This window comes from Ambystoma mexicanum, chromosome 4p (assembly GCF_040938575.1).
Source record: "Ambystoma mexicanum isolate Mex_15411 chromosome 4p, UKY_AmexF1_1, whole genome shotgun sequence".
In the NCBI taxonomy this organism is placed as follows: domain Eukaryota; kingdom Metazoa; phylum Chordata; class Amphibia; order Caudata; family Ambystomatidae; genus Ambystoma; species Ambystoma mexicanum.
The window spans coordinates 160,537,840-160,562,210 of NC_090927.1; the positions used below are offsets into that span (position 1 = coordinate 160,537,840).

At 42.8% G+C, this 24,371-nt stretch overlaps 1 protein-coding gene across 7 annotated transcripts in view; it reads right to left on the reverse strand.

Annotated features, from left to right (window-relative positions):
- Positions 1 to 24,371, reverse strand: part of OTOF (otoferlin) — a 1,702,209-nt gene that overhangs the window by 1,082,845 nt on the left and 594,993 nt on the right. The gene's annotated exons all lie outside the window — the stretch shown is intronic.

Sequence of the window (24,371 nt, forward strand, 5' to 3'; positions counted from 1 at the left end):
CAACAGGAGTAAAGGTGAATCAGAAAGGACAGGAGAGCTCACTGTCCAATGTGGGTAGATTAATTCTCAAGGCACACACACAAATATCTGCTTAGAACTATTCCACCTTCCGTTCACCTCATTCTCTGTATTCCTGTGTACTGATGAATGCTCTAACTCTAGCCACAGCAACAGGTGTTTCCAGATCTGCGGTTACTCTCCGCAGCGCGTCAAGTCTAGCCCTGTCTAGAAGTAAGTCAGGAGTAAGCCTGGGGTAAGTCAGGAGTACGTCAGGAGACACGTCTGAGTAAGTCAGAGGTAAATCAGGGGTAAGTCAAGGGTAAGTCAGGGGTAAGTCAGGGGTAAGTCAGGGGTAAATCAGGGGTAAATTGGGAGAAAGTCAGAAGAAAGTGAGGGGTGAGGGGTAAGTCAGGAGTAAGTCAGGGGTAAGTCAGGGGTAAATCGGGACGAAGTCAGGAGAAAGTGAGGGGTGAGGGGTAAGTCAGGATTAAGTCAGGGGTAAGTCAGGGGTAAATCAGGGGTAAATCAGGAGTACGCCGGGAGTAAGTCAGGGGTAAGGCAGGACTAAGTCAGGGGTAATTCAAGGGTAAATCAGGAGTAAGTCGGGAGTACGTCGAGAGTAAGTCGGGAGTACGTCGAGAGTACGTCGAGAGTACGTCGAGAGTACGTCAGGAGTGTCATGGGTGTGTCAGGAGTAAGTCAAGGGTAAGTCAGGGGTAAGTATGGGGTAAGTCAGGGGTAAATCAGGAGTGCTCATAGTAACGTCTTTGTGAATTGGCCCCTCTCCTTAAAATACAGCAAGAGAGACTGTCTATGACCCCACAGGAGCGCTTTTCTACCCAAATCCCATCACCAACGATGTCTGCATGTTATGTGTATCTCTATGTGTTTTTTGTTGTTTCTGTCTTGTGGGCGTCCTCAGGGCTTCGGGTGTGTGGCGCAGTAGAAAAAATCTATAGATAGACACTGCACCTTGAATGTCATTTTCCACAATTTGTTGCAAGCGGTGACATTTTTCAGTACATTTTTATAATACGAAGTGGCACCCTCAAAATTCCAAGTACGCTGGCAAATGTTCGAATTTGGGAATTCCCTCCTTTGCATGATTGCCCCCATGCTAATGAGGGGGCTGCTGTTGGTCTTGTCCATGTTCCCATTATAGAATTCACCAGAGGGGCAATACATTTACACCACTCAGAATAACATACTCCTTACATTCTGCTCCCACTAAGTCCTCTGGGGTGGGGTTTGAAGATCTAGAGCATATCCTGGATCTAGCTGATCAGTATGCCCCCCCCCCACACACATCTGGAGAATCCCACAGAGTTTTGCAGCTCACCCGCCACATATGGAGGAGCTGCAATAATGTACCGACCCCCAACACTCTCTGAGAAACGCCTGGTCTAGAGCCAGGAGGCACAGCCAGAGCTTGCTGCCCTTATCTGAGGCTTAGCATCCTGCACATGGCTATTTCAAGGGGGGCATTACCCCTCAAAGAGAAGGCTTGATGAGGGATTATGCTCACCTTTGTGGGGGATCCCAAGCCTACCGTGAGAGCCCAGGAGCACAGGCCCACACTCTGAGAGAGGCCAGGGAGACAGACATTCTCTGAGGGTGCCCTTATTTCTTTTCGGAGCAGAGGTGCACAAAGGTTCCGGCTGCACCTTCAGTCCCTTGGAGGCATTTCATGTTTCATGGCAATGGGGAGAAGGGCAAAGGTTTCAATCAAATATCTGCATACACTCTTCTTTAGGACACAAGCTGTCAAGTGACTGAACCAGGATTTGGACTCGCATCTTCCTAACTCCACATGGTGGCCGGTGCGGGTTAAATGTAGCAGTATTGCCATATACTGACGCGTTAAATTTCAAGAATTCACCTCCAGATGTGATCTGGCGGTAATTCTGCCGAATTTCTGCCTGATTTCAACAGATACCTCTGGCAGAATTACCGCCGTGGCAATGCTTCCAAAATGCCCATACAGTCCTCTGGGCTCAAAATAAATGGGGATTAACACCACCTCCGCCACTTCTAATCCGGTATTAATTCCATTTGACCAGGACTGAAATCTCTACACTGGCTCCCAGTGGCTGCGAGGATAAAGTTCAAAACCCTCTGCATTGTCCACAAGGCCTTCTGGGGCCTGGGTCCTAAATACCTTCAACTCTCTCTTCCCAAATATCTTCCTTCCCGAGCCCTTCGCTCATCCGCCTCCAACTCCCTCAGGGTCACCCGCTTCTCGAAGCAACGAGCTGGGGGTAGATCTCTCTCCGCGGCAGGGGCCTCCCTCTGGAACAGCCTTCCTGCCTCCCTGAAACTTGAGGAGAACCATCTCCGGTTCCGGAAGCACCTCAAAACCTTCCTCTTTGCTTCTGCTTTCTCTCTCCCTCTCCCCTGCTGAACATCTAATATTCTTCACTGAAACTGCACTGATTCTGCAACTGGACCACTCTTAACAGCCTCGGTCCTGGGCCCAGTCACTCTCCACTTGCACTGATGCCCTGGAACCCCTCTGCACTGCGGGACTGTCTCTGTATCCCTACAGCCCCCCCCCCTTTTCCAGCACTTGTTCTGCACTTACCTTGCACTTGCCACCAGCTGGCCCTATTTATTTATTACTTTACGCCACCTACCTTGTACTGCACTTCCCCCCCCCCCTTCCCCTTGCACTTTTCCCCCTCCCCCACCCCTGCACTTGCGCGATCTGAATGACACCTGGCCTAGTAGGATCGTTGTCTGTCTCCCCTTGTTTCTCCCCTCCCTGCCTCGTCGCGCCTTGAAACACCTGTGTATAGGCGCGTTACAAATGCCATATCATATCATATCATATCATAAGTGGCAGTAATGGTGATTCCGTTTGGTGGTATATCGGTGAATTTACTGCTGCGATATCACAGAACTTAAAATGAGGCCCAGTGGGCCTTTACCAGCGCTCAACAGGGCCTGCCTGCCACACTGCAAGGAATTTATACAAAACATAATGGGAAATATGGGGCATACATGTCATGCATTATGCATAAGAGCCTTTCCAGAGTATCGCCTTTGATGATCATGGAAATAAATCAATGTGAAAAGTTATCAACATTCATCAAAGATATCATGTAGTTTAATGGATACTGCTTTATGTGCTTACATTGAAAGCCATTCACTTTGGATTCAATGTAGCCGGGGGCTTTGAGGCATGGCAACAGAAGAGGGCAGTGCACTGAGTCAGCTTGGAACACACCACTCTTCGTGCTTTTTGCCATAGACGTACATATAATTAATGGTTACTTTTTGTCACTCACTTAAAAGAACTAAATTTGAATCGAGAAGCACCGGCTTCAGATAACACGTCTGGAGCACTTGGAATACATAATCTTGAGTATAATTAAGCACTCGGTGATCTCTCAGGCTCTGCGCATTCACAGTAATGGAGCATGTTTCCATCTGGCAAGCTCACTACTTATTCGAGAGGGAAAACCGATCTGATTCTAATTAGCTTGGAAGCATCTGAAAAATGGCATTTATCAAACATGTAGGTGAGAGCTTAAAAAAGGGAACACACGCCGTGATTATGGATGAGATCTCGGAGCAGTCTCAATTCCACTTAGAACTCCAACATTTCTTGAAAGTCTTTCATAAGAAGTGGGAACCTGTTCTTCTGTGCCATGGCACGGGGGCTTGATCTTACAGACCATTTACATTATTTCCGGTCCTCCTATAGGCAATAGGGTCCACCGTGGACGGACCCACCCCCATCCTTGGCCTGGGGTCCTCAGGCTGGGGCAAACCACTGCAGAAGGTCCCCTGGTGTGGTGTTTCCTCTTTGTGGGAGCTGCACCTAGCCTTAACCCGAGTCGCCTTTCCCTGACTAGACTGGGGAGAACTGGGTAACCTTGTGGTCAAAGTCTGTGTAAGAGAAGAATGATGATCTTGTGAAAAGGAAGACAACTTCTTGCCTGGGTTTTGTCCATAGCCTCGAACAAAGAACAATTGACACAGTACACAAAGTTATCATAATTATTTTCCCGGTTCTATGTGAATTTACTGCCTTTTGAAGGTCGAACACAAAAAAAACTGATTTATTTTGGTTGTTTTGGTGTCGTCTCCAAAATGCCGTAATACCACATTGGGCCCTGAACCTCGCTGTGCCCTCGGTTTTTAAGGTATTCAGGGTTTCACCCTCCGAGCCATCCTTTCATGCCCCCTCCCTCATCCTGCCCTGCACCACACTTTCCCATCACACACTCACACCACTCATTACATTTTAGCTCGCCCCCGCCCCTCCCATTCCCACTATATACATTCACACACCTCTCCATCACATACATGTACACAAACATGCACACACCCAAAGAAACACCTTACATCTACGACATCCCTCGCCCGACTGCGCTTGTCCACCTATGCGCGCACTTGTGTGCCTCTCAGGGGGCAACTGTCATTCCCAAAATGGCCATGCACCATGAGGAGAACTCCGTCAATGCAACAAGGTAAGTCTGGGTGTGGGGGGTGAAGAGGGGAGTGGAAATGGAATTTGAGGTGGATGACAGGGGTTTTAGGATCGATTTAGAAAGAGCGAATTATCAATTTTATTGGGTCGCTCTAAATCTATCTTTTTCTGGTTCGCTCTTAATAAATTTTCTTTTTTTACTTAGGACCCTTTTCCCTCCTGAGGCATCCCTTCCCCTTCCTCCTAAGAGATAAGATCCTGTAGCAATTTCCCATCCTCATGGAACATGTTTATCAGAGGTACAGAGTTAAAAAAAAACACTACAAAAATCTTCCCCGCCACCTGGAGAATAATTTTTATGTCGCACTACCTGTGCTGGTCTTAGTGGTGCCGTGGTAGGCTTTGTTATTCTTTGGCCTTTGTCCTTCCTAAAATGGCCGATGGGGAGTCCCATTCTATTGTAACAAGGCTGACAGGTCCTGCCGATGCAGTGTTTTCACATTCATGCGGTCACGTGACGGCATATAGACGTCTGGTTTCTGCATCCGTGTGCATCGCTATTCCTAAGCAAGACGTTACGTAAGTTCGTATCCTAGGATCTCTACTTGCTTCCTCTACATGCTCCTTGTTTCTAACTCCATTTGTTCTATTAGGTCTTTCCCGCTTGCAAGTACACCTGTGCAGCTTTCCATAGCCCAGACACCGCGCATCCATGAAAGAAATCTCTTCCCACAGTATGCGGAAGCTAAGATCCCAGTCATATGCTCATTAGTCCTGTCCTCCACAAACACCAGGTAGGAACATTGTCGCTCAGACTTACTTCTTAACAATATGTTTCGCCCGATAGTCAATCTATTTCTTTGGCTGCAGGAATCACAGATCCCGAGTCCTGTCTCTTTTGGATACTTCCAGTTTACGGTCCCGCTACACAGACCTCCAGATTATTTCCCTTGGCTGCATTCTACCTTATGTAGGTTATCAGAGATACTTACCAGCCCAATCCCATTTTAACTCTGCTAAATCCTAACGTCTTATATCCTTTTCTTTTTGGTATAGAAGGTGCCAAGACATCCAAGACCCCTCTTAAGAACGGACTGATCTTCCAGTTAGGTGTGAGGAATTCTCCTTTGCTCTGTTTATCTAAACCTCCTCTTTTTCTGCTTATTGACTTATCTGTTTTCATCTATCAGGCTATCCTTGAGGGAATCCTTTGTCAAAGCTACAGGTTCTGAGACCAGTTCTACGTTCCGAAGATAGAGGAGCCGCAGTTGAGCATCGCACTCTGTTCCAGACAGGGTTTTCTACCCCAGAGGGTTTGCCTGGGGGTTTTTCCCCTCTCCGTCCTAGTCACATCTAGGCGGAGGGCAGTAAAGCTCCCAGGGGGATTTTTCCTAGCAACCAATACACTGCTATCTGACCAGGTTAGTAGTTTTCTGCTTCATTGCACCGTGGTATGCAATAATCCCCCTGTGCCCGAGAACCACAAAACCTATTTAAATCGTGGACCCAGCATACATGTCGATAGGTCCTTTCTTCTAAAGAATAGTCTATTAAACACTGTAGCAATGGGTCTAGGTGCTACACTGCCCATGGTCTTGGAGACCCAGTCAGGACAGACCATGTGTACCAAAGCACCTTCACCCAAACACCATTCAACATTTGATGTGCCCATAAGCAGTCAAGGACTCCCAAACCCGTACTTAGACCAGGCGGTCATGGATCAGTCCTTTATGAATGCATGAAGGATACCATAAAAAACGAACAAGACAATGGGCCTCATTACGAGGTTGGAGGTAGCCATGCCGTTTATACCAGCATGGCTACCCCTAAAGTCGGGTCCGGCTCCGGGTCCCGCGCAAGGGGAATTACTGGGCCATTCCGACCTCGGCGGGCCCGGTAATTCCCCTTGCGCGGGACCCGAAGCCGGTACGTCCCCATTCCCATTTGAGCCCCCATAGGGCTCAATGGGAATAGGGAGGATGGTAGCAGCGGTACCATTCATAACGGAACCGTTGTTACCATCCAGTTCTGCACTTGGGTGCCGCTCTGCACGTGCCATTGACCAACAATAAAAGATGAAGGAATTTGAAGGATGGTGGTTCTTATAGGATGATACCTGGAGTGATTGGTGGCTTGACCAGAGGCTATGGATGGAATGCTGGGAATTGTAGTTTTATGTAGTTTATTTTCTTACTGCTATGGAGCATAGAATAAAGTGATGTTGTATAATACTCGCCTCTGTGGCATTATTAGAATCCTGTTTCCATTACAAGGGATCAATATCGTACTTATAAATAAACATAGAAAATAGACTGTTCTGCGTTAAATAGACCAAACTTTGAGAAGTAGCAGAGGGATTTAAAGGGAACAGTTGGTGTAGTTAATAAAATTTTAAATTACCTGAAGGTCAACTGTGTCAGTTACATTAATTGCCTGGAAGCCTGTCTCTTCTTCATATTGTCTTTGCAGAATAGCTCAGGCGCAACGCGCTCACCTTGGAAGCAAGACGACGCAGAGCAACAAGAGTTCGATCCCTGTGTCTGCGCTTAGAAACCTCTGTGTATTAAGCATGTTATAAATTACCAATTACAATTACAATATTGGCACTACACCCAAAGTGCCTACATCTGAAACAGAACACCATGAACAACTAATTTGTTCTATGTGGAAAAAACTAGAAGGCTGCAAACTGGGTAAGTTTCAGATTACCTGTCAAGAATATTCAAGAGATACTCTTGGAACTAATAGATCCAAATGGGTAATCGTTTAACAATGAAATTGCTATTCTGATACCCTAAAGTGTTTATAGGATCTTGCACACAGGTGTGCACAACTGAGCTAAATGCACCTAAGCCCAAAGCTAGTGGACAGAAATGGTGCATGATGCATTCACCCCTCTGAATGACCCTGCAAATTCTCGAAATGAAAGGCACAATTAAATCCTCTTGCATTAACGCTTCCTACTCATATGGCTCTACCTTTCATAGAAAGTCAACAAACAAATAAGCAGTCTTGGTAGAGGCCAACTGAAAGTCCTCTTGCTGTCTCCCCACAGGTGCAAGCTTCTATAATTCAGGTTTCTGCAGGCATGGGAAGCTCCAGGAAACAAGGTAAGTGTACGGCAAGTGACTTGAAAAAAATGCTAAATAACTGGCCCCCTTCCAGATGGGCGCCAGAATCCACACACAAGGTTGGTCTACTCTGGTCCCTACAAGACCTCAAGTAAGCGTTACACCAAGCAGCAACTTTCTTGGGTTTACCATTCTCTTCTTCAAGGTTGACAACTCCAACAAGACTCAAACTGTTGGATACCAACACTCTCTTCTGTACAGGCTGCAACCTTCCCGCCCACTGTCGGGCATCAGGACTATGTTCCAGGCCCTCATCCATAATGGCTGCCTGACATGTATCTGAGACTCACCGGTGCCCTGCTGAAAACTAGCCAATATGCCTCAGCCTTCAGTGTCAGCTGGTGATTTTTGGCATTGGCTGGTCATCAACATTACTCATGAATATGCATGAGTGACCAAGCATAGCAGGGGATCCTGAACCAACCAAGGGCGATTTGGAGGTGATTTCCCCCTGAGAATCTAATGGGTTAACATTGTGTACTTTACAGCAAGCTTTCTGTGAAAAAGTGGGTAAAAGGCCACAAAGTTTACAATTTGTTTTGAAGAGCAACTCAAGAAAGAAATCCAATCGATGCCATTCGCCAAAGTTTAAAGGAGCATTTTCCTCGAACATTTTACAAAGCATTTTCATGATTATTTAGCCCACAATGTACACCAGTATTCTACCAGTGTCATTTTCATGCTGGCTGCACCCGCATATTCCCGTATTCCCACAAAAGAACATATTCAGGATTGCTTTGCCCATATTTCCGGTGATAGCACTATAAGAAAACATGTCTATGCTGGTTTTGCCAGTATATCCCACCGTCCCCATGTAACATGCTCATTTTTGCTTGGCTCATAATGGCAGTAAAACATATAGATCCATCAATGAACCCCCTACATAGGAATACTCATCACGTGGGTGCTGTGCATAATGTCATTAGAAAAAGCCATGCCACTGTAAGAAAACATGTCCAGACTCACAGACAATTGTAAGTCTTTATGCCACATTCAAACATGCAGCAAGATGGCTTTGCCCATAATGCCAGCAAGAAATATCATTCAACCTTTGGAAAACAAGTCCATACTTGCTTCACCAATCTAGGCCAGAATGACCACTTAATAACACTCATCATGTTGGCTTTGTTCATAATGTCAGTAAAAGATGCCATGACATAGTAATAAACCATGTACATGCTGCCTGCGCCAATATCCCTATCTTTCTCACACAGAATCACTAATCATGAATTGCCCATAGTACCAGTAAAAATGTTATGCCCACTGTCAGAAAACATGTGCATGCTGCCTGCACCAATGAACCACCCCTGACATGAGAAAACTCATTATGTTGGCTTTGCTTATAATGCTAGTAAAACCTGTCATGCCACTGTCAGAAAACATGTCCCTACCACCGGCACCACTTTAGGCCCATATTGCCACTTAAGAACACTCATCGTGTTGTCCATAATGCCCAAAATAAATGCCATGCCACAGCACCACTAACCAGTTCCCCGGCATAGGAACAGAAATCATGTTGGCTTTACCCATAATACAAATACTAATGCTAAGCCCACTGAAAGAAAAGATGTGAACTCTACAGTGATCCCTCAATCCCACATAAGCACACCAATCATGTTGGCTTTGCCCATAATACCAGTAGACATGCTGTGCCCATTGTAAGAAAACATGTGCACGCTGCCTGAACCAACTGTAAGAAACATGTGTACCCAGCCCAACCCAATTAAGCCATCACCCCAAATAAGAACACTCATCATGTTGGCTTTGCCCTTAATACCAGTATAAATGATATGCATGCTGAGAACATGTCATGCTCTCTGCACCAATGACCCCTCCCTCATAAGAAACCTAAGCATGTTGACAGGGCTCATAATACCAGGTAAAATACTATGCCCACTGTAAGGAAACCGTTGTATGCGTCATGCACCAATGAATTTATTGCCCCCACATAAGGACACTCATCATGTTGGATGGGCCCATAAAACCAGTACAAATGCTATATCCACTTGTATATACCCACAGTTTGCCCAGCATAGCTGAGTACATTGAAGGCTTTGAAGGAATTTCCTCTTACAGAATGGGCTTTGCTACTGAGGTTGAAACTAGAATCCCCTGCTGACTTGTAAAAAAATGTTTCAAATATAGGCATTGCATGACCCTAAATTACGAACAGATATAAAGCAATTGCACATTACTATGTCAGTGGTGTGCATCCTGTGGCTCCCCTGATGTTTACACTGTGATTTATTTGTTCCTTCACCATCTACTGAGCTGGTGAGGCTGATGGGAGTTGTAGTCGGAAATATGTGGTGAGCTGAAAGTTGCAGATCCATGTGTTGTATTTTATCTGTGTGACTTGTATAGAGTGGCAACCTAACTGCTTACTAAAATAATTCAATGCATCATTTGATTGGTCTACAGTGGTTCCTGTTGATTTTATTTAAGGAGTACCTGTAAACTGAAACTATCATATCATCAGACTATATAATAAAGGCCAGAAGTATGTTTGGCCAAAACAGTCATGCGCCCGCTTTGTTTGTTACCACCACTAGAGGGAGCTGTTGCCTTTCGCATTCAACAATAAAACTTCAAGTTGCGCAGTAGAGACTGCCCACTTCTCCTGTTATCACCGCTAGAGGGAGCTGTTGCCTTACGCATACAATAATAAGACTTCAAGTTCTTCTTCCAGATGAACAAAATGTGTATTTCAACAATGATAACACACAATTAGCTGCAGAAAAAACCCACAACAGGAATACCACTTTTACAGCATAATTCAAGTTGCATACCCAAGCAAGGAAAGACATTGCCCAAAAGTGATAGCTTTTTCACAAAAAACATTTGTTTTCAAAGAAATATACTTCACATATATTGGTTGATCGCGCACAAAGGAGTTGTTGCACAACAAGATGCAGAACAAATGATGAAAAGTATGGCTAAAAGAAACTCTCATGACTTCTGGAAAATCAGAAACGAAGAGAGCGGATGCCCAAAATCTATACAAAACAATATGGTTACAGAAAAACAATGGGTAATGCATTTTGGCCACCTATACGAGAAGAAGGGAGAGGTAGAAGAACCAACGTGGCCTCTAATAGATCAATGGAATCTTCAGTTCAATAAAGAGGACATGTTATATAAGATCAAAAAGATCAGCTCATCGAGGGCCCCTGGACCCGACGGACTCACTAACTTCATCCTCAAGCAGATCCTGAAGCGTGGGCAATGGTGTGTACTCTTCTGTTCACAAAAATACCCAGAGAAAAATCCAGCCCCATAACTTAGAAGAAGGCAATAGTAGTGCCTATATTTAAAAAAAGGCAACCGGGTGAACCCCTCAGATTATCGCCCATTGCGTTGCTGGATGTGTTAGGTAAGATCTACGCCACTCAGCTACAACAACTACTGTCCTCTTGGATTAAAATGAGTGGTCGTCTGGATCCACGACAATCAGGCTTCGTCAAAGGGGTAGGCTGCGGCCTAAACCTATTCATTATAAATATAATGAAAATGGAAGCAATAAGAAGAAACAACAAGATCTATTTCGCATTCATTGACGCATTTGACAGCGTGACTCGTGAAATATTATAGACAAAATTATTAAAGTGGATGTGTCCGTTGAGCTTACTATTGGCGATGAAAGTTCTTCACACCAACACGGAGATCCAAATTAGACTTGATGGCTCAGGAAGATTGTCTGCTCCTATTTAAACTTTTCGGGGAGTCAAACAAGAATGCCCCTTGGCCTCCATTCTATTCAACCTATTTCTTTCTGATATTGGTGACATCTTCGAATGAATAGTGTAATTGCCTCCCTAAATCAATGAAACACAGGTAAATTATCTCCTATATGCGGACAACCTTGTCCTGATGGACACCACTCTGATTGGGCTCCAAAGAAAATTACTGGTACTAGAACAATACATCAAGATTACTGGGCTACGTATTAACCCAAAGAAGTGAGAAATCTTAGTAATTTGTGACTTAAGGAAGAACATCTCAAGGCAACAGAGTCAATTCCAGTGGTATTTAGAGAAAAAAACGATAGCACGTGTGATGAATGTCAAATATCTAGGCATGCTGATCAGCTCAAGCTTAGCTAATGCCCGTGGGTTGAAAATCTCAAGGCAAAATGTAAGCAGATCGCCACTCAAGCGACAGTTCTAAATAAAAAAAATGAAAATTTTCATTGCAACCAATCCTAGATTTTTAGAAACAAAAAGCAGTACCAGCCTTGATCCACGGAGCGGACTGTGCTTTGGGCTGCCCTAACACTGTTTGGGCCACACTGGAAATCATGTTCTGGTCCAGAGTTCTGTGGTTAGCAAAAGAACTCCAAATGTGTGTATTTGCTACGCAATGGGATTGTTATCATAAATGCTTGAGTCACTTGGAACATGTTGATGTTCTATCACAAGATGATAATGAAGGAAGGAACACCTCAATTTCAAATTTTGCATACACTCACCATTGGCACAGAAAGACAACATTTTTAAGTTATGGATTACTCGATGTCATGACATTTTAGACAACATTGGAATAACGTGAGCTCAATCCTGACGTGCTGAAGAAATAACTATGGAGACAGGATTGGATCAAAACATCTGACCTAAGGGGCAACCACACAATTATGAAAGATGTACCTTCTGAAGCAAGAGCCTTGAATGTAATTCCAAAGTACCAAGTTAGATTTCCAGCTAAATAAAGACGATCACTCGTTTGAATCAACTAAAGACCAAGGAATTCCAAAACCGTTGGTCTAAAGACAAAAATGCAGGTTGTGTAATGGAGAAGATGAAATGCTAAAACACCTAATGCTTTTTTGTGAAGCACTGAACACAGAAAGGACAAAACACTTGGGCAAAATCATAGGAAATCATAGAACTCTGAGTGCTGAGGAATGGTGGCAGAGATGCCACCATTGCATTCTATTCCTTACTTTTATTCTGTGCAGTGTTTTAATTTATTCATTTCTATATATTAGCTGTGTGTTTAATTTTCTCTTCTCAAGCTTTGAAGGTTTGTAATAAACCAATTAAAAAAAGAAAATTAAAAAATATAGAGGTTTTGTCAGTTAATTTAATTACAAAGTACTCATGTATTATGTAATTAGTTATTGTAAAAGGTCTTGGTATGTAATATTATATCAATAATATTCTTCATGTACATTTTAAACCTTATTTTACTTCACTTTACTTTATTTTATGATCTCATGTCTACTTCACTGTTTAAAATGTGTATTCTTTATTTTGAAAAAAATACATATTTTTTTCTATTAACAGAAATTATTTATTTATTTTATTGTATTTATTTATTTATTCCGCACTGGTTTATGCAGCCATCAGGGCACACAAAAAGATAGAAACAGAACGACCTATTGAAAAAGAACACTAGGTGAAGTTTCAATTAAACAGAGTAGTTTTCAAGTGTTTATGAAAAATTCACAAATCTGTTTCCCTTTGCAGGTCCACAGGCAGTTTATGTTAGGTCTGAGCTGCTGGGACTGGGAAAGAAATGCCTTTTCCTCTGGCACACTTACTTCTAGGGAAAGTGAGAAGCATGGTATTGCTTGATCGAGTGGCGCACAATGGTCGATGTGGTACACGACTCTCACAAAAATAGGACGGTACCTGCCCATATAGGCATTTATGCATCAGGGTATTGACCTTGAAACAAATGCTGGCCTCAATGGGTAGCCAATGCAAATCTCTCCTATGTATAGGGATGTATACCCTCCTGGAAACATTCTTTACAATGCAAAACATGCCATTCTGCAAGATCTGTAGTTTTGTAATGCAGTGTTTACTTGCACTGCTCAATAGAGCACTGCAATAATCAAGCCTCAGCATCATAATTGCTCTTACAAATGTAGCAACATTGTTGGTAGAGATGTATGGCTCGACTAGACGCAACAGTCCCAGAGGATATTGCGATTTTTTTTCACCGAAGGTTCCAAAATGACTCTCAGGGTTTTGAGCTTGTTGGATACATTGTTGCAGTAATGATCAATGGAGAACCCTGTGTACCGAGCTCCCAGTTTAGCTCATGCCTGGGCTAAGCAAAATATTAGAAACTCAGTCTTTGCACCATTAAGGCAAAGCCAATTTGTTGTTATCTAGGCTTGGATTGCCTTGTAAATGTGGGAAATGTTCTCAGTTTCATTGTCGTCAGCATAATTAGTGAACTGAGTTCCCATATTCTCAAGAAGATTGCACAGGGAACGGATAAACATGTTAAAAAGTACAGGGGAAAGGCATGGACCTTGGGGTACACCACAGGTAATCAATGCTGTTTCTGAAGTTACATTCCCCTAACTAATTTTTGACATCCTGTTCCTAGGAAAAGACATAATCCGTTCTATGGCTTCTCCAGAGCAACAGCCAATGCCTGAAAGGGTAGTGATGAGCTTCTCATGATTCACAAGATCGAAGGCTGCCGATAAGTCTAATAACATCAGCATCCCGACTTGCTTTTATCCACGATATTCAGCATTTGCGTTTTTAGGTCCACCAGGGCACTCTCAGTGCAATGGTTGCGCCTGAAGCACTATTGCCTGGGGTGTAGAATAGCCCCTTCTTCCAGGTGCCCCTGAAACTGCACCATAGCAATCTTGTCAACAATTTTTAACAAGAATGGAACATTCATTAAGGGTCTTAGGTTGCAATATATCCAGGATCCAAAGGGGTAACTACCACATTTTGTATGTTGTCTGGGATGGTATTATAAGAAAAAGTAAAACGTCTAAAGAAAGCAGTGAATATCTTAATATTATTAAGTATAATCTTGGACGGAATTGCATCGCCCAAGCGTGTAGCGGGATGCATCTTCCTAAGTATACCATCGATCTGAACGCAGAGATAGGCTTGAAGGCAAAAGCTGGATTATCAGGTTGGAAGAGCTTCTCAGGAACATTGGGTGTACCAGTGTTAACGACTACATTATCTTGAGATGAGCTCATTGGATTTTATCAACAAATACTTGTTATAATTGATCTTTTTTATAGCACACTTAATACCAAAGATTGGTTTCTGATCGTGGGACCGGGATTTGAACCTGTGTTGCGATGCATGTTGCCCCAAAGCTATTCCCCTCATATAAAGCATTTGTTGAATTTCAGTGCAGTCCTCTTTCGTAGGGGAAAATGAGTCGAACTGAGCATGAGGTTTTTCTAATTTCCTGAAGAGATCAAAACGCTTTTTTGTATCATTTACTGATTGTTCTATCTGGATGTTAAAGCAATTCGAGTGAGTGCTTTGCGAGTGCTGTTCTGTGCTGCTTGAGATGCTATCTCGCCTCGCCTAGATTCTCACAATAATCGCTTTGGATTGCTGTATAGTGCCAAGCAGTTTTCTTCCGTGAATCTACAGCATCTGACTTTGGTACACTGATCTTTATTACACCAATCTGCTAGCAGTGGCTTTCAAAGTTGTTTTAAGACTAATTAATTTCAGTGGCAAACCCGCCTTCTTTGCCAGCTGCCCACCAAAATTCGGAAATGCGCGCATTTGCGCGTGCGCATTTGAATGATTGCTTTGCGAGTGCTTTTCTGCTGTTCTGTTGTTCAGCTGAAGAGCTGACAGTGCTCCCCAGCACTTCTCTTTGGGCTTCCCATTCACATTCTTTTTATATATTGTTTATCATTCACCCTTAGTCTTTTTCTTTATGCCATTATATACGCTGACAACAGCAATGCCTTCGGACGCTGACAAAGTCTGATCTCAGAATCATCTACCCGCATGCCCAAGGACCGGGAAAAAGAACCTCACCCAATGTTATGTTATAATTTTTCACACCACAGAGGGTGTAGTGCAACCAACACCAAAAGGCAACCTGGTGCTATAGCTGACGACCGAAGATCATGAGAAAAAAAAGTAAGAGTTAGAACAGTAAAGTTTTAAAAGCCTTCCTAAATTGAAGATGGCTAGATACCCCACACAGGGTGGCAGGGAGAGCATTCAAAAGAACAGCAGCTTTGACCGAGAAAGAGCGATCACCAGTACTGGCACGACGGACCCTAAGGAAAGCCAGAAGAGAGCGGCCCCCAGATCATAGTGTGCGGACAGGAGCATAAGTCAACATTTTTGCTGCAAGTACTCTGGGCCAACAGTATAAAACGCCCTATGCACCAGGCATAAAGACTTCAAATGAACACCTCTGGCCACTGGCAGCCAGTGTAGGGATCTCAGGACTGGAGAAATATATTCCTGATATGGGGTGTCAGTGGCGAGCCGGGCAGTTAGTTTTGGAGAACCTGCAGGCGCTGTATCAAGTAATCTGGCTGAGAAAGATATCAGGAGTTACAGTAGTCAATCTTGCTGAGGACTAAAGCAGAGACCACTGGAGCTCGCAGGAGAGCAGGCATACATTGGAGGACCTTACTAAGAATTTTCAATTGAAAATGGCCACCTTTGCAGACAGCACCACCCTGAGCTGCCATGGACAGAGAGGCAGATAGTTTAACACCTAAGTTCTTGACCACTGGAGCAGCAGGGAACGGACCAAAAGAAGAAGACCAAAAAGCAGCTGTTGTGGGATGTTTTTACCCATGCATCCAAGCCCTACCATAAAACTGTGCAGTACTGGCATGGAAAACATCATGATGGGCAGAACTCCCCAGAGAGTGCACAGGGAAAACATGAAGAATAGGCTGCCACCCATTTTTGCCTATGTTGTGAGCACAGGAGGGTACCGCCTAAAACCACCATTGGGCTACACACACAGTAGCCTGAAACCATTGGGAATGGCAATGCTGATTGCCAAAAAGCAACTCAGAACTGTGGGGAATTCATTTTCTTAATCCCAAAAATGGTTGCAATACCGGTACTCACCACTATCAGAAAGCCGGCGTTTTAAAACCACCAGACTTTTGTTTAAAACTGAACAAATGAAACAAAACCAGGCCAAGGAAAGACTTGCTAAGAGGTGGATACAATGTAAAACTATATTCTGAAATGACTTGAAGGAAGTAATTATTTAATGTATAGGTAAAAATTGTCAGTTTGATTTGAATGTAGAAAACTGGGAACAAAAAGTGACATTTAGCTGAAACCTGGCCTAATGAAACTGGATTCTGCCTGACAACTACCCCCGACAGGAGTTGAAACCTGCTCAGCCACTATTCCCAGGCCTAGCTGCATCCTGCTGCCCCTTGCCAAAAGGAGTTGACACCTCTCTGATTAGATTAGGGGAGGGGCACTGCAGGAGGTTGCACAAAGCCTTGTCCTGGACTCAGGCAAATGTTATATTGGGGGCGTCGTAAAATAGCTTCCTCTTGGGAGAAACTGGGGGGCAGCTGTGCCTCTGTGAACAAGCTGGCTTGGGAGAAGTGGATAAACCAGTTATTCCACCATGTGATGTGGGAAGCCACACCCCTTTTTGACCAGAGCATAATTTTAAAAAGATAGATAACTCATAGTGCGGACTGGTCAAAATTACATAAATAATACCATTATTCTTGTGATTTTTCGGTGCACATTTTAAGAGGTGTTAGGACCCTGTGGTATGTTCCTGGGGATAGTAGCGGAAAAAAAGGTTGTTACTCCAAATGTCTGCATGTTAAAAATCTGACACTTTATCATCTGAAACCCATATCCTTGGTGCACATTTGTGTAAAATCTGGAAAGGTTTAGAGGTCGTTATCTGGATGAAAAGGGGAGAATTCTGTCATCAGTGGACACAACATCGTATAAAGACAGGGATCGGATGGTTTGGTGCTACAGAAAATATGTTAACTGGACCTATAATATTAGAAAAATGGGTCATAGATAAATATGTATTTGGGTCAGAAATAGATTTGTGTGCAAATTGACCAAGGGAGGATCCTCTGGCCCATAAACAGACCTCATCATGATGACAATCCATTTCCTTCCCCCAATCATGGGAGAGGGGAGAATTGGGCCAATGACAAGTAGAGAGGGGCAGGCTTAGCTAGGCCCAGGCACACACCTATTTTCAAAACACATAAAAAGAGACTGCTGGGACAGGTAGAGACATTCAATTCCATTTGCTGCGGAGCATGCTGACCGGCGACTTCACATCCAGAGATCCAGACTTCAAATCCATCAATCTCCAGAACCTGTAGCAGAGATTAACTCCAGAATTTGTAGCAGAGAGGCCTGAATCCACCAGCTGAATCCTCTTCAGCAGGCCTCAAAACCAACCAAACTATTCAACAGCCGGGCGAGCTGTTTGAATTTTTGCCAAGAATTTTTGCAAGAACCTGTAGCAGTATCCAGAAAGCAGTGCTGTGTCCGGAACCCGAGAGAACCACAAACCAGACCGTTGTGAGCAGATCCGGTGCTTGAAAGACCCAGAGAGCAGAGCTGACCCAGATAGCCGGGAACTTCAGAACCACCCGCCGGAAGTCCCTTCCAACCTGACCAGACCGTGACGAGGCCTATTTCAAATTGATATTGTGAGTACCTAGCAGAACTGTGCAGAACCAATCTCTTAGTTAAAATAATCTAATCCAAACTATTTTAACGTAAGTAGAACAGCCTCCTAGAAATCGTGGCATCTGTCATTTTTAAAGCTGCACAACTGTCACCTGTCAATTCTGCAGCTGCAAGCTGTCACCTGTCACTTTGAGTTTTACTTTAAATCCGAAAATCTACCTTTATTAAATCGTCCGTATCTCTGGAACCATTTGGGCTAGGAACGAAATTTAACTTTCATTTTAAAGCTGTGATTCTAGGCTTTCCAAAGGACCTAGTACCGACTCCCTATACTTTTTCCGCAATCACGATTTACGCACTCGCGTAATTTACCGCGATTTGCGATTTTGGCTCAATTTCTCCACTTGTCAAAATAGCAGCTCCATTCTTTCTTTTGTTAAAATCCGTTTGCAATTTGGTAATAACTCATAGAGCATTGCTAAAGTGAGCCTGAACTAATACCAACACGCATCTCCCACTCGCCCTGAATCTCCAGAGGGAATTAAAATCAGTTGGCACATTTTCCCATCCATTGCCATCACATTTAAAAAGCATTTTGGACCTGTGTTTCAAACTCCTACCTGTTTCCTCTAAGCTTGCTGGGGGGGAACTGAATTTCGTATTGTACTTGATTGCATTCCTGAGAACTGTGTGCTCCTCTTTCCATCTCCTTCCATTTCTTATATTGCATAGGGGAGGGGGGTGAATTGCCAGAGAAAAAGTGATTATATTACCTTTTGCTTAAATCATAACAAGTTATTTCTGTACTGCATTTTATTCCACCTTGCATTTCCTTGAAACCATCAAGCATTTTCAGCTACCTCATCCTCTACACTACTCCTAAGTAACCAAATCAGTGTACCCCTTTAACATTATCCATTGTTGATCACGGTCATATTCTGAAGGGTGATATCAGTTATCAATTTATTTATAAAGTGTGATAGATATATATTGTTGAATTGTCCAAATAAACCTTTTAGTTTGCAAAACAAACCTACTTCTTGGCTCAGTGGGGTCAGGGGGATTCTAAGAGGGGGGTGTTATACAAGGGTTGTCATCCAGAGTACTGAACTGGATATAAAAATACATCAATAAGGGTTTTCCTCAGCATCACAGACTAGGCATTGACTTAGCTGTAGTGTTGATTGAATATCGCTTACAGTGTCCAAAAAGAAGAAGCAGATGAAGAGCCCACAACCATAACCTCGGTCTTGTCTCCATTTAGTTTAAGCCATTTTCCACTCATCCAGCAGCCCACGGCCGATAAGCAGCCTTACAGCTGAATGGCATGGGCTGGATAAAGAAGTCATGAGTCTTACCCTCTTACCTGCTTTCTCTAACTTTGATGTCAGATTGGCCTCACAAATATCGGATGAGGATCTTTTGACGTGTCGGACACAGAGCTCTCTACCCTGAAACCAGACACCTGAAGTAATCTGCCATCATCCAATCGATCCAACAACACCGATACCACCAATGAAGATTGACACCTTTGTTCATGTTGCAGATAACACAGGCATACAGATATTACACTCCCAAATAGTCAAACCCACCTTTAATCTGTCTGTTTCAGAAGCATCCTCCGAAAGGGCCATAATCTGAGCGATAAATCTAAACCCTCCATTTCCTATGAATCTGTCATTGAAAATGATACTCAAAACCAACCCCATACTAACATGGTAACAAAAACCCAATTTGTGTCAAGTAACAATCGGGAGTCTAATTTGTCCCATTCTCCCATCGTGTATCCGATATCTGCCAATCCTGCCTTAAACTCAACTTCATCATCTGCTATGTCTTTTGTGAGACCCACCCCGAGGACATCATTTGGGCTAAAACACGTACCCATACCGGGCTATGAGATTACACTGGCTGCCATGAATAAGGGGATTTTTACCCTAACTAAATTATCTCGAAATATATCTGCTGAACTGAACCAGCAAAATTTGAGGTAGCAAGAAATGTGTAACATCTCTTCCTTGACAAGAGTAACAGAAACACCACCCAGTATAACATCAATACCCATTATGACTCTCGGGGTAGAACAGCTTCCACCATTAAGATCTGATTTGTCACTACTGCTTGTGACCATGATATGATATGATAGTTTATTTATATAGCGCCCATACACAATGTGTTTCAAAGCGCTTCAAGGCAAGGAAGGGAACAAGGGAAAATACTACATTCTTACAGGCCATGAACAGTAAGGATGTGAAATTAACTATCGTACTCGGCCAGATGACATTTCAGATAGTGTAAGTGCTAAGACATAGATAAGGAAGGGAGGGGAGAGTGGGAAGGCAATGGAAACAGACAGGAGACTACCGTACTAGGCCTGACAACATTTCTGGTAGAGCTGGAGGAAAACAAAAGGTGAGGGAGAGTGATTCAGAAAGGGAGGGGAGTAAAAAAAAAAAGCGACTATCATACTAGGCCTGACGACATTTCAGATAGTGCTGGAGGGGGGCGGTGGGGCAACAGTAAGGGGATAGGTGAGCGACATACGAGGTTGCTATCATAGTAGGTCTAGAGACAATTCTGATAGAGTAAGTTCATAGAAGAAAGTAAGTGGAGGAGGGGAGGCGATAGGAAAAGGGGGAGGGGAGGGGAGGAGAGAACAGAGAGTAAGTAGTCAAAAAGAGTGGAGAAGCAAGAGAGGAGAGCGAATACGATGAAGATGGAACAGCATGATTCAGGGCCACCATGAGTACAAGATGCAAAGGAAGTCCAGCATGAGAGTTGAGAAAGGGTGACACACCGTGAATCAATGAAGTCCATAAAAGTAAAATCCAGCGAAACGAGAATGTATCAGGACAGACTCCTGTGTGCAGGAAGGGGGAGGGGTGCACAAGGGAACAACACGGGGGACCAGAGAGGGTGGGGGCTGGCCTGTTGGGACAAAGGGTGTAAATGCATAAATCCCCAGGTGCCACATCATCTGTTGAATGTGAAAACATTTTAGAAGAAGAAACTGAACCTCATGGCGGAACAATCACTACATCGGCTGTGGAACCTTTAAATACACAAGATGCGATATTTGAAGCGTTTTTAAACGCTAAATGTAAAAGAAAAGCGAAAAGGGCAAAAGTGGCGATTGGGCAACAAAAAAAAAACCTATTGGCAAATAAAAAATCTAATATCACAGGCGACAAAACAATTATTAGCGGCTTAACCACCCCTTCTCCGCAAAGGACCCGCAATACTTGCAACAAAAGGGCTCCCACAATAACAGCTGAACAGGAGAAAAAAGATCTGATGACAAAAAGCCATATGACCATTAACGATGCATCTCTCACTGAGACACTGTTGGTACAGGAAGATGAGATAAGCGAATTGATGAATTATTCAATGTATTCGATTACTTCACTAGCCGTAACTGGAGATATACAAACGCCTAAACATGAAATCCCTGTTGGCATAGCGAAATCTCTCATACACAATCAAAGTATGGAAAATACCACATTCCTAACATTAGAACAAAGAAGATCGATATCCCTTAAAAACTCTCAAAATAAAGGTGATAATTTGGTAAAAACATACAATTTCATGAATGAATGCAACAGAGAACATAGGAAGATTGATTTTATAGAATGAAACATTGCAACACCTTCACACCAAAGTAAGCAAAACAAAAATGGCAAGGTCAATCTAACATGATCTGATATGCTAATAATAACAATGAGAGATAGAGGTTTTAGAGACCCCTATCCTAAGTGAACAATGCTCCTGGCCCTTTTTGGAACTATTTCCAATTTAAAATCAATTCAAACACAGGACATTGAATCTCTCTATAGCAACAAGAGCAGAAGGATGGATACAGTAATTCTGACAGTTCCGTCCCTAATAGTGAAACAAATAAGATGGAACAAGAAAGATAGCTTACTAAAACAAGGAATCCATCTCTCAATTAAAAAGCACAAGAAATGGCAACTAAAAGCCGTATGAGGCAACAAGCCTTTGAAAATGCCCCTTCACAATTTCAGCGAGATCCTAAATCCCTGCTTATCAATTGTCAAGGCTCCACAGGACATCTTAAACGGGAAGTCTATTTTGAATGCGAGGCGAAACGCTCAAAGAAAATAATGTCTAACCATATCCGGGCCCCATGCAATTAGAATGGTGGTATGGAACACCAGAGGATTTACACATCTTATGAAAGTTATGAAACTTAACAAAGCTCATCCTCTAGATATAGATGACCTCATTGTTCTGCAGGAAACCTGGATAACCACTCAGCCAATGTGGCCAAACTATGAAGTATGTTTGGTACCCGCAATAAAACAATGCAAAGGGAAACCCATGGCAGGCCTTCCTGCATCACTAAGGATAGATGCAGCTGGCAAACTCTCTCCATGGCTATCTCACCACCCCTGCATTCAGCTTCTTAAATTAGAATTCAGCAACAATTCACATCCTTTGGCTCCATGTACCGCCATTCTCAATGTATATTGGAACCTTGCTATTGTAACTGATGATGCTTTTTTTGATTATGTTACCTCCATTCTTAATGTGATTGCAAATGAATATAATATTCAAACAAGGAAAATTGCAGGAGACTTAAATATAAGATGCCTCTCCCAAATTGACAGACTGCTTGCACCCAAAGCCACCAGGTGGATGAACATGAAGGCCGATAGGAACTTGACCCTACTCAATGGAAGTATTGAGGGTTAGACTGCTCCTTGCTCGCCATGGAAGGGAAATCAATCACATGCAATACTATATTGTGTATTCATGTCAACTAATTCCATAAACTCTGTCAATAAATTCCCTATTTTTCTGACTGAAGAAAGTGATCATAATATATAACTGTCCGAGGGCAGGAATCGAATCAAACAGACCGTTCCAAAATGAAACTATTTATTAAGCAAATTGCGTAAAGTTACCCCTGTTATAGAGTCTTCAAACAGCTCGCAAGACATGTATACTAACACCTATTAAAGCTGATTCCCACGCTGAATGTATAAGAAAGGCTGCAAACATTTGCACAAATTACAAGAACTTTTTAACCCAATATAAAATTCTATAGACCCAAAGAGAAAATGAAAACATGATTCTAGCTCTAACATCAAAATCAAGTGCTCAAATTTGGAACCTCCTCAAAAATGGAGCAAAAACAGGATAATCTTCTTCTTTCCTACTGAATGCCATAGGCGAGCAAGAATGGGTCAATCAATTCACTGCTCTATTTGCGGACATCTGACTCTGGCTTACAATTGAGCAAAAACTATGCAGCTAATTTAATAATTGACATCTCAAATATTTGCATACAAATCAAAGGATTAAGCTCATCAAGAGAGCCTGGCCTCAATGGAATATCTACATAAAAGCTCACCCAGATCAATGGTCCCAAATTTTGTATGTAATTTTTCAAAACATAGTACAAACAGGTACCATCCCCTCATTTTGGGAGCAGTCAATACTAATACCCATTTTCAAAAAGGGGGTTCGACCAAACCAACTAACTATAGACCCTTAGCACTTTTAGATACATCAGGAAAAATGTATGCAACATTACTATAGCACTTATTGTGGACTTAAGCAAGGATGCATTCTTGCATCAACTTTGTTTAATTTCTACATTAAAGATATTGATAAACCTCTTGCTTCGGTTAGGACCTTTCCACCTAAAATGAGCATATCTCTCATAGCATGGCTACTTTACACTGATGACCTCATTTTAGCAGATCAAACTCGGATTTGTCTTCAAAGACTATTGTGTGCACTTGAAGTCTATGCTCTTGAGAATTAACTAAGAATAATCATCTCTAAATCCAATATTCTAAAGATCCAGACTACCAAAGAGAAAAATAGAAAATCAAGCTTTAACTGGATCATTAGTAAAACCTTGCTCTCAATTATACACAAATACAAATATCTAGGTCTAAATATAAACAATAACAAATCAGATGCACCGTATAAAGCTGAAATGAAATTCAAAATGTTATCTCTATGCTCACGAGCATAATTGGTCCATCATAAATATAGTAAATATTCTTGTATGCCTGTCCTGAAATTCCATAAGCAAAAAGTCATTCCTGCCCTAATATATATATATATATATGCTCAATCTAAATTCTCTGAAAACCAGCCAAACTGGGACTACCTAGAAGGCTTGTTTTGGAAAACAACACTACCTTTAACTAAGAGTTTTCCTATATCAGTCATCCGTTGTGAGTTGGGGCTGATCTCTTGAAAGGCAGCTGTGGATTGGAACTCTCTATAACTCTATAGGATATGCCTAATGAAAGATACGACAAAATGAAAGCAGTATACAATTTACAATGATCAACCTGGTCCCTAAATACTTGCAAAGATTTCCCATTGCTGCATACCGAATGTAAATAATGAGTCTTTGTTTCAATCTTTTGC